At 37.4% G+C, this 15,996-nt stretch overlaps 1 long non-coding RNA gene across 1 annotated transcript in view; it reads left to right on the forward strand.

Annotated features, from left to right (window-relative positions):
- Positions 1 to 15,996, forward strand: part of LOC147378663 (uncharacterized) — a 182,220-nt gene that overhangs the window by 56,889 nt on the left and 109,335 nt on the right. Inside the window, exon 2 of the long non-coding RNA XR_015148587.1 lies at positions 14,960 to 15,019. This is a non-coding gene — a long non-coding RNA (uncharacterized LOC147378663). The remainder of the gene's footprint in view (positions 1 to 14,959; positions 15,020 to 15,996) is intronic.

Consider the following 15,996-nt stretch of genomic DNA (forward strand, 5'->3'; position numbering starts at 1 on the left):
AGTTCATTTAAATATAAAAAAGTTCATTAAATATAAAAAAGAAAATATAAACACCAACAAATAAGGAGGAAAAAAAATGTGAAAAGAAGCACTGTTATTAGTCCAGTATGATAGTAACTGGAAATAGGGAAGAGGCAGTGGAGATGGGGAGAAATGGGTACAGGTGATATGGACATAGGCAGAGAGCAGGCTTGCTGATGATTGGCTGATAGGTGTGTGAGGAGGTTATTGAGATTGACTCAAAGATGAGCTGTGTGAGTCTTTTTACTCAGCACCTCTCAGAAATAACTCAAGAGTATTCTCCGTGCATATTTTTCAATGAAAAGTTTAATTTTTCTTAATTAAGGATAATAGTTAAAATATATTTGTTTTGAAAACAGGTTTACCACCAAAATGGCTGTCTTAAACATTTGTATCGTTTGTATGCATGAAAATGGGTTGCTCTTATCCATTCTTCCTCTTGGTGATTACACTTTCCATGGTGTAATTCTTGTTTTCTTTTTCTAGCATATTTCATTGCTTAGCCAATTATTCAGAAAACTTCAATGTATCTTGGAGTTTTTAAAAGAAGGGGAAACTTATTTGCCATTATACAAAAACTAAGATATCCTAGCAATCTTTTGCCATCTTATTCTAATCTTTAGAATAATAACAATGTAGTAAAATATTTATTTTAAAAAGGTAATTCTTAAAACTCTTTCATTTAAATATCAAGGTCCTAGGTAAGGGGAAAAGGGACATATAGCAGAAACTTATTAGCTTAATTCTATTTTAAATAATTTGAAATTGGCTTTAACAGTACTCTAGAATTTTTTTTTAAGTGTCATAATGAGTCAAATTTTATAAAATAAAAGTAGAACCTTTCTTTTTTGGTAATCTTTTATATGTTGTTCAGTGAGGGTGAATGCAAGAAATAAGGCCCATATTCTGATACTAACCAGAAAATTAAGCAAACATGTTTGAAGCTTGGTATATTGATACTGTGTTTTGCAGACAGGGGCACTTCAGTAATAAGAAGGCTGTCTCATAAACAGGCTATGGACTTCCTAATCCATACTTGTTGAAAGGTCTCCAGCACTAATAAATTAGAAAACAGTCAAGGCTAACTTTCTTCTGTTTATTCATTTTCGGATTAGTTGTTTGTGTTTAAGAATGGGGAAACTGACATTTGTTCTCTCAGGACTTCAGAGTGAAATCCTGTCATTCCAGTGAACAAGCTGACCCTCATTCCTTACCTGTTTGCCACGAGTTGGTATGCGGGTCACAACAGTGAGTAGGAAGGAATCTGAAGCCAATCGATTTCTCAGTTCTGCTGGGCTGTGGTTGTGTTTCCTTTAAGAAGAAAATCAATATATTTTGGTTGAATGTCTCTCTCAAGGAAGATACTGAGGTTGATGAGACATGTAAGACATAGTGTAGTTCTCAGATAAATGTATAATCTTTGTATAAGTAAAGATAAGTCAAGTGTGCATAAAAAACAGCCAGCAATGTAGAAAGTGATGGGACAGTAACTGCTATAAGAATTCACATCCAGGAACAATTGTGATGAGTTAGCACGGTCAGGAAAATGCCCTGGGTTGGAACAGGCTATACCCTAAGTAACAGGAAATTTCAGGGATTAAGAGTAAGGAAGAGATGGCATGAATAAAGACCCCAGAGTGGTAATGGAAACAATAGTAGTGGTAATAAGTGAAGTGAAGTGAAGTGAAAGTTGCTCAGTCATGTCCGACTCTGCGATCCCATGAACTATCCAGTCCATGGAATTCTCCAAGCCAGAATACTGGAGTGGGTGGCCTTTCCCTTCTCCAGGGGATCTTCCCAACACAGGGGTTGAAGCCAGGTCTCCCTCATTGCAGGTGGATGCTTTACCAGCTGAGCCACAGGGGAAGCCAATAGTAATAATAAAACCACAGTAATAATTGTAATCAAAACTTAATAATTGTTAGCTAATCAGGACCCATTTCCTATCCTTGTCCCTAACCCTATATCCTACCATACAGGATATTTGCTGGCAGAATATTAGGAAATTTTTATAGTTCTTAGCATTCCTCAAGCCGCAAGAATCAAGCATTGTCTTAAAAAGATCTCTCTCAGAGAGAAAAACATTCCCAAGGATCGTACAAATTGCAAATTTCAATTACTTCCCAAGTACTCACAGGTCCTTTTATCTCCCAGTACACCACAGAATCACCCATAACGCTGACAAGCACACTCGGACTAGGGATGGAGAGACCGTTATCAGTAGGACTTGCAACCTTAAATCTCAATATAGAAGGTCTCTGATCTCACTTTGTGAGCCCTTACCTCTTTTGATCTTCAACAGTGAATTCTGGCAGCATAGCACATACGTTTAAAACTTTGACTTTGACATCAGATTGAGTTAAAATTCTGATTCCATAGACACCAGCTGTATGAATTTGGGCAAATTACTAAGTGCTCTAAGCTTCATTTTCTTCATATGGAAAAAAAGGATAATAATAGTCACTCTTCATTGTTTTCTGGAGATTTAGTGAGATAGTTCATAAAAAGCAGTGTTAATCACAAAGAAATACTTTGTCCCTGTTGACTATTTTTGACTTCGGTCTGATAAAATGTTTAAATCAGATAGATGGTGGGTGAAGTATTTGGCATAGAGCCAAGGTCCTTAGCGCACACTCCACAGATAGTAACTGTTTTGCTTATTGTACTGTGGAAGTGTTCTTATCTGACTTATATTTAATACATTTGTCAGATTGACCAATGCCCTCTATTTCCTTTGCAGAACATTTTGACTGATGATCATGAGATTCCATGGCTATGCCAAATCAGATCAGCTCTCACCAGGGGTCCTGATGTGTTGCATGCTTCTAAAAGATGAAATGTCTTGTTTTCAAACCTGTTTCTCAGTTATATTTGTTATTATTATCATGTAATCTAAGTGAGTTATTTTGTAAACCAATGAATCATGAATGTGGAAAGAAAGAGAAACTTCTGCATGAATCTAATTGAATACTTTGGGTACATTTGATAAAGGCAAGTTGTTAAAAATTGTGTCAAATTAGTTGTGGGCAAGCAAGTGTAAAAAATAAAAAAAAATCTTATAAAAACTTAAAAATTATTCTACACTCACATTTCTTCCCAAGAGGTTTATAATTATTGGTTCACTTTAAAGACACATTGTATTGTGGTATACTTTATGATATGAAACTGGGGTAAATGTGGAATTTATCTGGTTCTCCTATAAAAATAAAGAGATTGCTGTTCTTGTTTATTTAAAAATTGCTATGATATACATCCTACATATTCTGTATTTGGCTTGAATTTCTGAAAATAGGAAACAAGAGATGGGATACTGTGCTTTTCTTTATGATAGTGACCTTTTTGTAAAGTGTTCCAGTCAGCTCCTGAAAGGAGATGAATGCACTGTGGTTATATAGAGTCTTCTATTCAATGCAGGGCTTCAAATTTAGAACTTTTCTGGTTTAGAAACTATAAATTATTTATGGCGTATCAAGCTTTTTAAACCCCGTTTATGACAGGTTGGGATTTTTGCCAATCTCCGTTGAAACAGTCTAAATAATTTATCTTGTGTTCCTTCAACCTACAATACATCCTGAAGCTCAAGAAATGTTAAATAAGTTTTATTTTCTTCTCCGCTATGCTGAGGTCAGGGAGGTTAAGCGCTTAGACATTCTTTGAACAATTTTTGGTCCCTTGTCTTTTCTCAGCGTGCTAGATTTCTTTTTTTATTCTCATATCTTGCCTTTCTTTTATATGACATTTCCACTTCATTGAACTTTTTTTAAAAAAGAGTCTTTTATCTCCCATTAATTATCCATACTGAGTTTCTGTACATTGTACTTCTAGTTATAAATAAGAGAATATCTTTGCAAGCAAAGAATTCAATTAGTTTTAAATCCCAGTATGTTCTGAGAGTATGAACAGTGCATTAATCTGATTTGATTTTGCTGAAATGTATGAAACATTAATGATAAACATCAAAAGAGTTCAAGGTTTAGTTAAATCCCTACAAATAGGGCATTTATTTGAATCTATTTTCAACATGTTAAGTATGAGATAATGCAAATATAGATAGCTCTTGTTTTTTTTTTTTTTGATATCTTCATTCAACAGTGTTTTCAAGATTTATTCATGATATAAAAATAGATTCTTTTTTAATTTCAAAATCTATGTAATGAATATGCCACAATCTGTGTATTCTGTGGTTAGTGGATATTTATACTGTTTTCAATTTTTTGCCCAAAGTAACCATGGGCATCCTTATTTATTATTAGCAATTCTCTTAGGTATACTCATATAAATGGAACAGCTGAGGCAGACTGTGTTTTCTTAAATTCTAATTTTTATTAAGGAATAATTGACATATGACATTATATTAGTTTCAAGTGTGTAATATAATGATTTGATATTTGTATATATTGCAAAATGATTAGCACAATAAGTCTAGTTAACATCTGTCACCATAGATGGTTGCATTTTTTTCTTGTGATAAGAGCCTTTAAGATTGATCTCTCTTGTGCTGTGATACACTTATTCACTCAGTCGTGTCCAACTCTTTGTGACTCCATGGACTGTAGCCTACCGGGCTCCTCTGTCCTTGGGAATTCTCCAGGCAAGAATACTGGAGTGGTTTGCCATGCCTTCACTCGAAGGATCTTCCCATCCCAGGGATTGAACCCAAGTCTCCCGCATTCCAGATAGATTCTTTTACCATCTGAGCCACCAGGGAAGCCCTATCTACTCTCTTAACAACTTTCAAATATGCAGTACTGTATTATTAACTGTAGTCAACATGCTGTACATTATATCCTTAAGACTTACTTACTTTTAGCTATAAGTTTATCTTTTGATCTCCTTCATCCATTTTGTCTACTTCCCATCCCTACTACTGACAGCCCTTAATCTGTTCTCTATATCTATGAGCTTGTTTTCATTTGTTTGTTCATTTTTTATCTTTCTAAGATTCTGCATACAAGTGAGATCATATGGTATTCATCTTTATCTATTTGACTTACTAACTTATTTTACTTAGCATAACACTGTCAAGATCCATCCGTGTTATCACAAAAGATTTCATTATTTTTAATGGCTGAATAGTATTTTCTTGTGAATGTATACATGTGTGTGTGTGTGTGTATCATGGTTTCTTTATCCATTCGTCCATTGGTAGACACTTTCCATGTCTTGGCTATTCTAAATAATACTTCAGTGAACATGGATGTGCATATACCTTCTTGAATGAGTGTTTTCTTTTTCTTTGGATATATACCCAGGAGTGGAATTGCTGGTCATAGGATAGTTTGAGTTCCAATTTTTGTGAAGCCTCCATACTGTTTTCCATGGTAGCTGCACCAAATTACATTTCCATCAACAGTGAAGTTCCCTTTTCTCTCTATCCTTGCCAACACTTGTTTCTTGTCTTTTTGATAATAGCCGTTATAACAAGTATGAGGTAATATCTCACTGTAGTTTTGATTTTCATTTCCCTGATGATTAGTGATGTGCACATATAGTTTTACTTCATGATGAACCCTAATAACTTGAAACTACCAGTTTCCAGTAACTGTATAATTTTTATTAATTTTTAAAATACAGAGACTTGAGAAAAAGGAATAGGCATTTACCAGTATTTGATTTTGACAGCAAGTTCTATCAATTTTAATAGCCCTGTTTTATTAAAAAAAGAGGAAGAATTAAAAGGATGGACATTAAACATGTAAATGTGAAGTTCTTATATTCAGTAAAATACACATATGATATTCCTAGCACCATTTATTCTTTTTCTGCCATTTATTCAGCTGTTTTAGGTAATACTCTATTTTTAAACTTGGGATCCACACATCACTCATTCTCAGGAAGTGGGGTTGGTGGAGGGTTAGGGGTAAGCTGTGAGTCAGGTGTGGCTGATCAGGTCCCACTCTTCCCTTCCCTCACTGATTAGTTCAGGGATGCCCGGGTGATGCCATCAGGGCCAAATTCTTGAGAATTTCTGGAGACTCTTGAGATAGAGGGATAGAGCTAAGATTATGTAAATTTCTGGTATCCTCCATGCTCTAGCTTTTATAACAGAGGAACTTGTCTGCAGATAGACCAGGAAGTAGAGATGGAAATTTCCGAGGTCTTGGTGACATGCTTTGAGCTTCTGCATCAAGATAAACCTATCCCTACAAGTTCCAATTTCATTATCATTAAACTCTCTTTTGCTTAAGGCCTTTTGAATTAGATTTTCTTTTCCTTGCCAGGAAAAAGTTCTAACTGATAAAAAATTGTCAGGAAGCATTTAACAGGAGGGTTTCTGTGTACTGTTTTGGATCTATCAGGAATTCTCTGTTCCTTATTAACTAGGAATTAAGAGGAGAGGCAAGCCTCTCCAGGGGGCTGAGGAATCCAGGCATTTCCTTCATTAGTTTTTCTATACAGTGATAAGTACCCTTTTCCTTCTTGTGAACCACACGGTAAAAGTGATTGTTTACAACTCTCTCTCTCTTTAATATGGATCGCCTATGTTTTGTAAGTCTGGAATTTTAATCTTTGTCTTTGCTGAGAATAACTACTTTGTAAGACAGTATATACACCCACACAATGTTGATTAAAACACCTTTGCTCCATCAGAGCTCTGGTCCCCCTGTCTTTCTTTCTCTTTCTTTCTCTCTCTCTCTCAGGCTATTTCTTTGGAGCGCAGAGGCCCTCTGAGTGCACTTTCCTGCCTGGGCTTCTAAGACCCTCTCGAGAAGGCGCTCTGCACCTTCACCCCATCGAGAGGGTGCCTCAGGCCTTCGTGAACAGAGCAAGCCCCTTGCAGGGGCTTTATTGACTTTCTGTGTAAACCAAGGAATATCAGCCTCTTTCTCTCTCCTTTACTTTCTCATCAGTCGACTCCGGACCACCAGGTTCCAGTCCATTAAAGGACCTCAACAAAAAATATATTCAAAGAACAAGAACATATTGTGGAATGCATTGTGGGTGCACTATGCTTTCATTTACGGATTGCTGATTAATAAATATGAAACTTTATGTCTACTTTCAAACCTAAAGCAATTCCATTTACACACACCTATTAATTAAATGGAAGCAATAGTTTTAACAGTATCTGTGTCATATTAAATTTAATACTAATGCTTATTCTTTTTAAAAATGAACTGCTTTTGTGTGCCTAGGGTATTAATTTTTTATTTCATATTGTATTTATTAGTTCCCAATGTCATTTTTATGAGAGATTGGGGTCATTTGTCAGTCTTGTGAAAAATTGATGAGAACTATGCACTCAATACTGAGAAAAATGCTCATAAACACATGATAGTGTCAAGAGCTGCATAGATTTTCCGAAGCCCATACATAGATTCCTGAATTAAGGCCTTCAGGCTTACGGTCAGAAAATGAGCCCTTGACTTTTTTATTTCTGGGACTTTCTTGAAGTTTTCTTTGTTATCTTCTATATGATCAAATTTTAGTATGTTCAAAGGATGCTTGAGAATAACATATATTTGTTTTCTTTGTATGAGATTTTTTTTTTTCTTCTTAAGTTGCTAAGTCATGTCTGACTTTTTTGGGACCCCATGAACTGACTGAAGCCCTCCAGGTGCCTCGGTGCATGGGATTTCCCAGGCAGGAATACTGGAGTTGTTGCCATTTCCTTCTCCAGGGGATCTTCCTGACCCAGGGATCCAACCCACATCTCCTGCATTGCAGGTGGATTCTTTACCACTCAGCTGCCAGAGAAGTCCCTTATATAGGTTATTGTATCCTAAATAAATCAGTTTTATTCATAGTTCAATAATTTATAAATATCTGTTCTTTTATTTTTGTGTATTTGTAATACTATTTATATATTTTGATGATGTTAATAAGTATTCATAACAGTTTTATATTTATTATTGACTTATCTTCTCTAAAAAATAAAGAGACTACTTAAAGTTTGGGTCTTTAGTTATATAATAATAATGCAATCCCTGATTTCTTTTTGTTTCTACTTACCTAGTAGTTTTTTGACTATTTTATTCTGTACAATTCTCTATTGTATCATTTTAGATATGTTTCTTGTTAGCCACATATAGTTAGATTTTGTTTTAGCCTAATGAGAGTATTTGCCTTTTACCTGAGGGATTTAACTCATTTATTTTTTATGTAATGAATGATATGCTTGATATTCTGTCATCTTGTTTTTGTCTTCTTTTTGACTTTATTTACTCTCTTTATAATGACTATGATTTTCTTTCCTTTATCTCCTGAAGTAGGTATACTGTTATATTTTTTTTAGCATTAGGACAATAGTATTATGATATACAATATATTATATAACAGTATAACAGTAGTATTACAAATACACGAAAATAAAAGAACAGATATTTATAAATTATTGAACTATAAATTGAACTATGAATAAAAATGATTTATTTAGGATACAATAACCTATATAAGGGACTTCTCTGGCAGCTGAGTGGTAAAGAATCCACCTGCAATGCAGGAGATGTGGGTTGGATCCCTGGATCAGGAAGATCCCCTGGAGAAGGAAATGGCAACTACTCCAGTATTCCTGCCTGGGAAATCCCATACACAGAGGAGCCTGGGGGGCTACAGTTTTTGTTTAACAAACCAGCTTAAAATTAAATGTCTCAAAACAATATTTATTTAACTCAGAGTCAGTGAGTCATCAATGTAGAGTGAACTTCAGTGGCTCCACAGGACTCCTTCACATATTCATAAGATAGCTCTTTTTCTGGGGATTTTCTGGCTGTCACCTGTGGGGACAAGAGACTTCTAGACCAAATGTCATCAAGGAAGCTTATACTCATGGTGATGTGGCAGGATTAAAAAGAAAAGACATCTAGAGGCTAGAGTCATGGGTCATTTATTGAGAAACTACTTTCAAGGATCAGATTTGTGCCTTAATCAAGGAAGCTTTCTCTGAGTGGGGGGACCTAGAAATATTTGTTTTGCTGCATTTCAGAATTTCTGTGGACCATGACTATGGTGTGCACCTTTTATCTTTCTCTTTTTTGAGTGGGAATATCTGTTGTGTGAAACCCTGGTATGTTTCACTATTGTGATCGGGTTTTTGGAGATAGATAATTTAGCTTTTTAGATTGGAGATCTCTAGGTCAAAAGGAATGGCATTCAGATCAGATGGCTATGTCAAGATTCTGAACTTAGAGCATTATGCAGTAATTAGACTTTGGGATGTCTCAGGAAAAGTGAGTATATTTTGCCTGTGAGAGGGTTGTTAATAAGTATGGCCAGATATCAGGCTATGGTAGACTGTTGCAGAATTGGTAATAATTATTTCTCTCTCATCTCCATTCTCTTAGCAGTGTAATTTTGCAAAATTTGCCATTAGGAGTTAGAGTCAAATTTTCCATCCCTCAAGTCTAGGCTGAACTTGTAATTTTCTTTGACTAAAAAAAAATGCAGTGGAAGTGTAATCATGTTCTGGGACTGGACCTCAAGGGGCCTTTCATACTTGGAATTGTTCTCTTAGAAACTTCCTCTTGTTTCCACGTGAAAAACCCTAGGCTTTCATGTTGGCACAAGCATGATGACATGGAGAAAAGATGAGCTGTCCCAGCAGAGACCAGAGACTATCCTAAACTAGTTAGTTTCCAGTCCACCTGGCAGCTTAACTTGGATGAATCAGTGAGGCCAGTTGAGAACAGAACAACTGCCTGGCTGAACACAACCTAAACTGCTTATCCACAGAATCATGAGCTAAATAAATGGTGGGGGCTTTAGCCCAGTAGGCATTAGGGTGGTTTGTTATACAGTAAAATTTAATTGATAAACTCTTCTATTGGTTGCTTTTCACTTTCCTAAAAGGTTCTAAACTATATCATGTATTCATCTAATTTATTAAACTTTAAATCACTTTTGAACCTTACTATGAATAATAAAGTATCAGATACATATTATCATGTTTTTATTTAGATTTTATTCCACATATTTAACTGATACCAGTGTTTTCCCATAGACCTCTTGTATCCTAGTTTTCTTAACAAGTATTTTTATTGATCATTCAATTGTGTAGAGTTTATCTCTGCATATTGGCTTTTGAGAAAAGCTGATGGGTTATTGTGATAGCTTTTTAATGCCTCAGGATGCCTTTCAGTGTCTTTTGTGCATAAACAACCTTAGAACACAATCAGTTTTCTTCAAAACTTTATAGACAGCTTCACGCTTCTGGTGGCCAGTGTCTTGGAGGAGAAAGAGTTTATAAACTTTCCTCGAACACTGGAAAACTTTTGCCTCTCTGCCTCCCTGAAATTATTTTATCCAGGTGATTTCTAAGCATGAGGCTCCATTCATCAATGTTGTATGCAACACACTGAGCCCTTTTTATAGTTTGGGAAAATGTTATTCTCTTTGTTAATTGTTACTTTGACTTCATTTGTTCTAATTTGTCCTGAAAGATACCTATTTCCTTAACTTGGACTTTTTTTTTTTTTATCTATTGTGTTTGCAATAATACTTTCCTTACTTTTGCACATGTTCTTTTCATTCCTGGACATCTTTGGTTTTCATTCTAAATCAATGAGTTAATTTTTAGTACATTGATCTTACAATCATTTGGTGATGTCCAGGTGTAAAGTTATCTCTTGTATTGTTGTAAAAGGGTATTTGTTATGACCAATGCATTCTCTTGGAAGAATTCAGTTAGCCTTTGCCCTGAAAGGCTATTTTGTTCTCCAAGGTCAAACTTGTCTGTAACTCCAGGTATCTCTTGACTTCTTATTTTTGCATTCCAATCCCCAATGATTAATAAAATATCTTTTTTGGTGTTAGTTCTAAGAGGTCTTTTAGGTCTTCATAGAACTGATCAACTTCATCATCTTGGCATTGCTGGTAGAGGCATAGACTTGGATTGCTGTGATGTTGAATGGCTTGCCTTGAAAATGAACCGAGATCCTTCTGTCATTTTTGAGGTTGCACATGAGTACTGCACTTTGGATTCTTTTGTTGATAATGAGGGCTACTCCATTTCTTCTATGGTATTCTTGCCCACAGTAGTAGATATAATGGTCATCTGAATTAAATTTGCCCATTCATACCCATTTTAGTTCACTTATTCCTAAGATGTCAATGTTTATTCTTACCATTTTCTACTTGACCAGGTCCAATTTACCTTGATTCATGGACTAAACATTCTAGATTCCTACGCAATACTATTCTTTGCAGCATCGGATTCTTTGCAGCATTGGATTTTACTTTCATCATCAGACACATCCACAGCTAAGTGTCATTTCTGCTTTGGCCTAGCTGCTTCCTTCTTTCTGTGGCTATTAGTAGTTCTCTGCTCTTCCCCAGTAGCATATTGGACACCTTCAGACCTGGGGGACTCATCTTTGGTGTCATATCTTTTTATCCTTTTAAAGAGGTCATGAGGTTCTCACAGCAAGTATACTGGGGTAGTTTGCCATTTCCTCCTCCAGTGACTCACGTTTTGTCAGAACTCTCTGCTATGACGCACCCATCTTGGGTGGCCCTACATGGCTTGGCTCATAGCATCATTGAGATATGCAAGCCCCTTCATCAGGACAAGGCAGTGATACATGAAGTAGTGACAGATTTCCTCTTCTTGGGCTCTAAAATAACAGCAGATGGTGTCTGCAGTCGTGAAATCAGAAGACATTTGCTTCTTGACAGAAAAGCTATGACAAAACTAGACAGTTCATTTCAGTCGCTCAATTATGTCTGACTCTTTGTGACCCATGGACTGCAGCACGCCATACCTCCCTGTCCATCACCAACTCCCGGAGTTTACTCAAACTCATGTCCATTGAGTCGGTGATGCCATCCAACCATCTCATCCTCTGTCAGCCCCTTCTCTTTCCGCCTTCAATCTTTCCCAACATCAGGGTCTTTTCAAATGAGTCAGTTCTTCACTTCAGGTGGCCAAAGTACTGGAATTTCAGCTTCAGCATCAGTCCTTCCAATGAATATTCAGGACTGATTTCCTTTAGGATGGACTGGTTGGATCTGTTTGCAGTCCAAGGGACTCTCAAGAGTTTTCTCCAACACCACAGTGCAAAAGCATCAATTCTTCAGAGCTCAGCTTTCTTTACACTCCAACTCTCACATCCATACATGACTACTGGAAAAACCATAGCCTTGACTAGATGGACCTTTGTTGGCAAAGTAATGTCTCTGCTTTTTAATATGCTGTCTAGTTTGGTCATAACTTTTATTTCAAGGAGTAAACATCTTTTAATTTCATGGCTGCAGTCACCATCTGCAGTGACTTTGGAGCCCCCCAAAATAAAGTCTGTCACTGTTTCCACTGTTTCCCTATCTATTTCCCATGAAGTGATGGGACCAGATGCCATGATCTTAGTTTTCTGAATGTTGAGCTTTAAGCCAACTTTTTCACTTTCACCAAGAGGCTCTTTAGTTCTTCTTTGCTTTCTGCCATAAGGGTGGTATCACCTGCATATCTGAGTTTATTGATATTTTTCCTGGGAATCTTGATTCCAGCTTGTGCTTCATCCAGCTCAGAATTTCTCATGATGTACCCTGTATATACGTTAAATAAGCAGGGTGACAACATACAGCCTTGACATACTCCTTTCTAGATTTGAAACTAGTCTGTTGTTCCATGTCCAGTTCTAACTGTTGCTTCCTTCCTGATTTCTCAAGAGGCAGGCAGTGTGTTGAAAAGTAGAGACATTACTCTGCTGACAAAGGTCTGAATAGTCAAGGCTATTGTATTCCCATTGGTCATGTATGGCTGTGAGAGCTGGACTGTAAAGAAGGCAGAGGACTGAAGAATTGATGTCTTTGATCTATGGTGCTGGAGAAGACTCCTGAGAGGAGATGTGATGGACAGAGAAGACTGGCATGCTGCAGTCCATGGGGTCACAAAGTGTCAAACATGACTGGGTGACTGAACAAAAACAACAACAATCTTACAGTGGGTCAGAAATTCAGGCATGGCTTATCTAAGTCCTCCATCTCAGAGACTTGTTGTTCAGTTGCTAAGTTGTGTCCAACTGTTTGCGACCCCAAGGACTACTGCATGCCGAGCTTCCCTGTACTTCACCATCTCCTGGAGTTTGCTAAAACTATGTCCATTGAGTCACTGATGCCATCCAACCATCTCATCCTCTGCCGCCCCCTTTTCCCCCTGCCCTCAATCTTTCCTAGCATCGAGGTCTTTTCTAATGAGTCGGCTCTTCACTTCAGGTGGCCAAAATTTTGGAGCTTCAGCTTCAGCCTCAGTCCTTCCAATGAATATTTAGGGTTGATTTACTTTAGGATTGACTGGTTTGATCTCCTTGTTGTCCAAGTGACTCTCAAGAGTCTTCTCCAGAACCACAATTCAGAGCATCAGTTGTTTGGTGCTCAGCTTTTTTATGGTCCAATTCTCACATCTGTACATGACTACTAGAAAAACCATAGCTTTAACAACATGGATCATCAGTTTGATCATCAAAGTGATGTCTCAGCTTTTTACTACACTCTCTGGGTTTGTCAGCTTTTCTTCCAAGGAGCAGGAGGACTTCTTATGCAATTGCAATCAAGGTGTCAGGTGGAACCTGAACTCTCAACTGAAGGATGATCTGTTTCCAAGCTCACTCACTTTGTTGTTGATAGGATTCAGTTCCTCAGCTAGAGGCCACCATACTTTCCTTGTAATGTCAGCAACCACCAAGTGGCAACTGTTTTTCCTCAGAACAAGTGAAAGTGGGTCCCCTCAATGGAGCCAAAGTCTCTTTGTAACCAAATCTAAGAAGTAATATCTTATCACTTTGTTGTATTCTAATTTGTTAGAAGTGAATCACTAGGCCCAGCCTACATCTTGGGATGGGATTACACAGAGGACTGTAGTAGTGGGAGGCAGGGATCAGTGGGGGCCATCTTGGAAGCTGTCTGCCTCAGTAATTTTGTCAGGCACACAGTATTATCCTGCCCCTGTCTTTTCTGCCTCTCAATTTAGTCAGACATAAACTTATTTCTAGGGTTTCTCTTGGTTACTATTAACTACTTTAAATAATATTCTCAAAATTTATTATCCTAAAACAGTTTATCTTCCCTCTATGCCATTTAGTGTGAAGACAGCAGGGTTTTCATACTTTCATCAGATCTCTTTTCCTGTTTTCACCTCCCAAACCATCAGCATTAAATCCCAATGTACATATTGTCAAGGCTCATAAGATCTATGCTCAATTCTATAATTAAAATGGTATCTTCTGATACTGTCCATGGGTTGATTCTGTGAAATAAGAACCAATAAACTTGAGAGTCCCTTGGACTGCAAGGAGATCCAACCAGTCCATTCTAAAGGAGATCAGTCCTGGGTGTTCATTGGAAGGACTGATGCTAAAGCTGAAACTCCAATACTTTGGCCACCTTGTGTGAAGAGTTGACTCATTGGAAAAGACTCTGATGCTGGGAGGGATTGGGGGCAGGAGGAGAAGGGGATGACAGAAGATGAGATGACTGGATGGCATCACTGACTTGATGCACAAGGGTTTGGGTGAACTCCGGGAATTGGTGATGGACAGGGAGGCCTGGCGTGCTGCAATTCATGGGGTCATAAAGAGTCAGACATGACTGAGTGACTAAACTGAACTGAATTGAAACAGATTACCTATCATAAAATAAATATGTAAATGTTATTCACTGCAGAAACTACCTTAGGGAATTTTACTATTTCTTTGATAAATTTCATTCCTCTATTTTTTCTTCTCTTCTCTTCTCTTCCTTCCCCTTTCCTTGTCTTCTCGCTCTGTCTTCCTGTCTCTCTCTCTATTATTATTAGTTGGTGCAAATGTAATTATCATTTCAGACCATGAATTTTAAATCATTATAGCTAGGCTCAAACACATCATTAGTAGTCAAAATAGGAACCATTACAGTCAACAAGTCACATTTTTGCCAACAAGAAGTAAGTCTGTTTATTTCTGTAGCATAAAAATCTTTGCTTCAGGATTTGACAAACTCTTGAAAAGCATTTATTTTCTGCCTCCAGGTGGTTGTGGAAGCGTTTTCCCTGAAAAAAGCTGTTGACATGCTTGAAGAAGTGGTAGAGGTTGGTGAGGGTTGTGTGATGTGTGGTTGGGTGCTGTTCTGGGGGAAAATTGCACTCTTTCTGTTGACCAATGCTGGCTGCAGGCATTGCATTTTTTGGTGCATCTCATCAACTTTCTGAGCATACATCTCAGATGTACTGGTTTTTCTGGGATTCAGAAAGAAAGCTATAGTGGATCAGACAGGCAGTGGGCCACCAAACAGTGACCATGACCTATTTTTTGGTGCAAGTTTGGCTTTGGGAACTGTTTTGGAGCTTCTTCTTGGTCCAGCCACTGAACTTGTCATTACCAGATGTTGTATAAAATCCACTTTTCATCTCAGGTCAAAATCTGATCAAGCAATGGTTCATTGTTGTTGCATTTAATATGCTATGCTATGCGTAGTTGTTTAGTTGTGTCTGACTCTTTGCGACCCCGTGGACTGCAGCCTGCCAGGATGCTCTGTCCATGGGGATTCTTCAGGCAAGAATACTGGAGTGGGTTGCCATGCCCTCCTTCAGAGGATCTTCCCAACCCAGGGATGGAACCCTGATCTCCCACATTGCAGACAGTTGGGAAGACAACACTTCAAAGTGACATTGCTTTTTTTTTGGATATCTGGTCAGCTCATGAGGCACCCACTTATTAAGTTTTTTCACCTTTCCAATTTGCTTCAAATGCTTATTGACCACTGAGTGGTCAAAGCCGAATTCTCCAGCAACCTCTCATGTAGTTGTAAGAGGATCAGCTTTGATGATGACTTTCAGTTGGTCAAGGCTCTCAGTCTCCTTTGCAAAACTTCTTGAACAACCACTGCGTTGTACATTTGTTAGCAGTTCCTAGACCAAATGCATTGTTGATGCTGAGAGTTGTCTCTGATGCTTTATAACCCACTCTGAACTCAAATAAGAAAATTGCTCAAATTAATTTTTTAATTAATTTGATTTAATTAATTAATTTTTTAATATCATTTCCGTACTACTACTACTACTACTAA

This window comes from Bos grunniens, chromosome 2 (assembly GCF_055505025.1).
Source record: "Bos grunniens cultivar Pamir isolate PY7600 chromosome 2, Bosgru_T2T1.0, whole genome shotgun sequence".
NCBI lineage: Eukaryota > Metazoa > Chordata > Mammalia > Artiodactyla > Bovidae > Bos > Bos grunniens.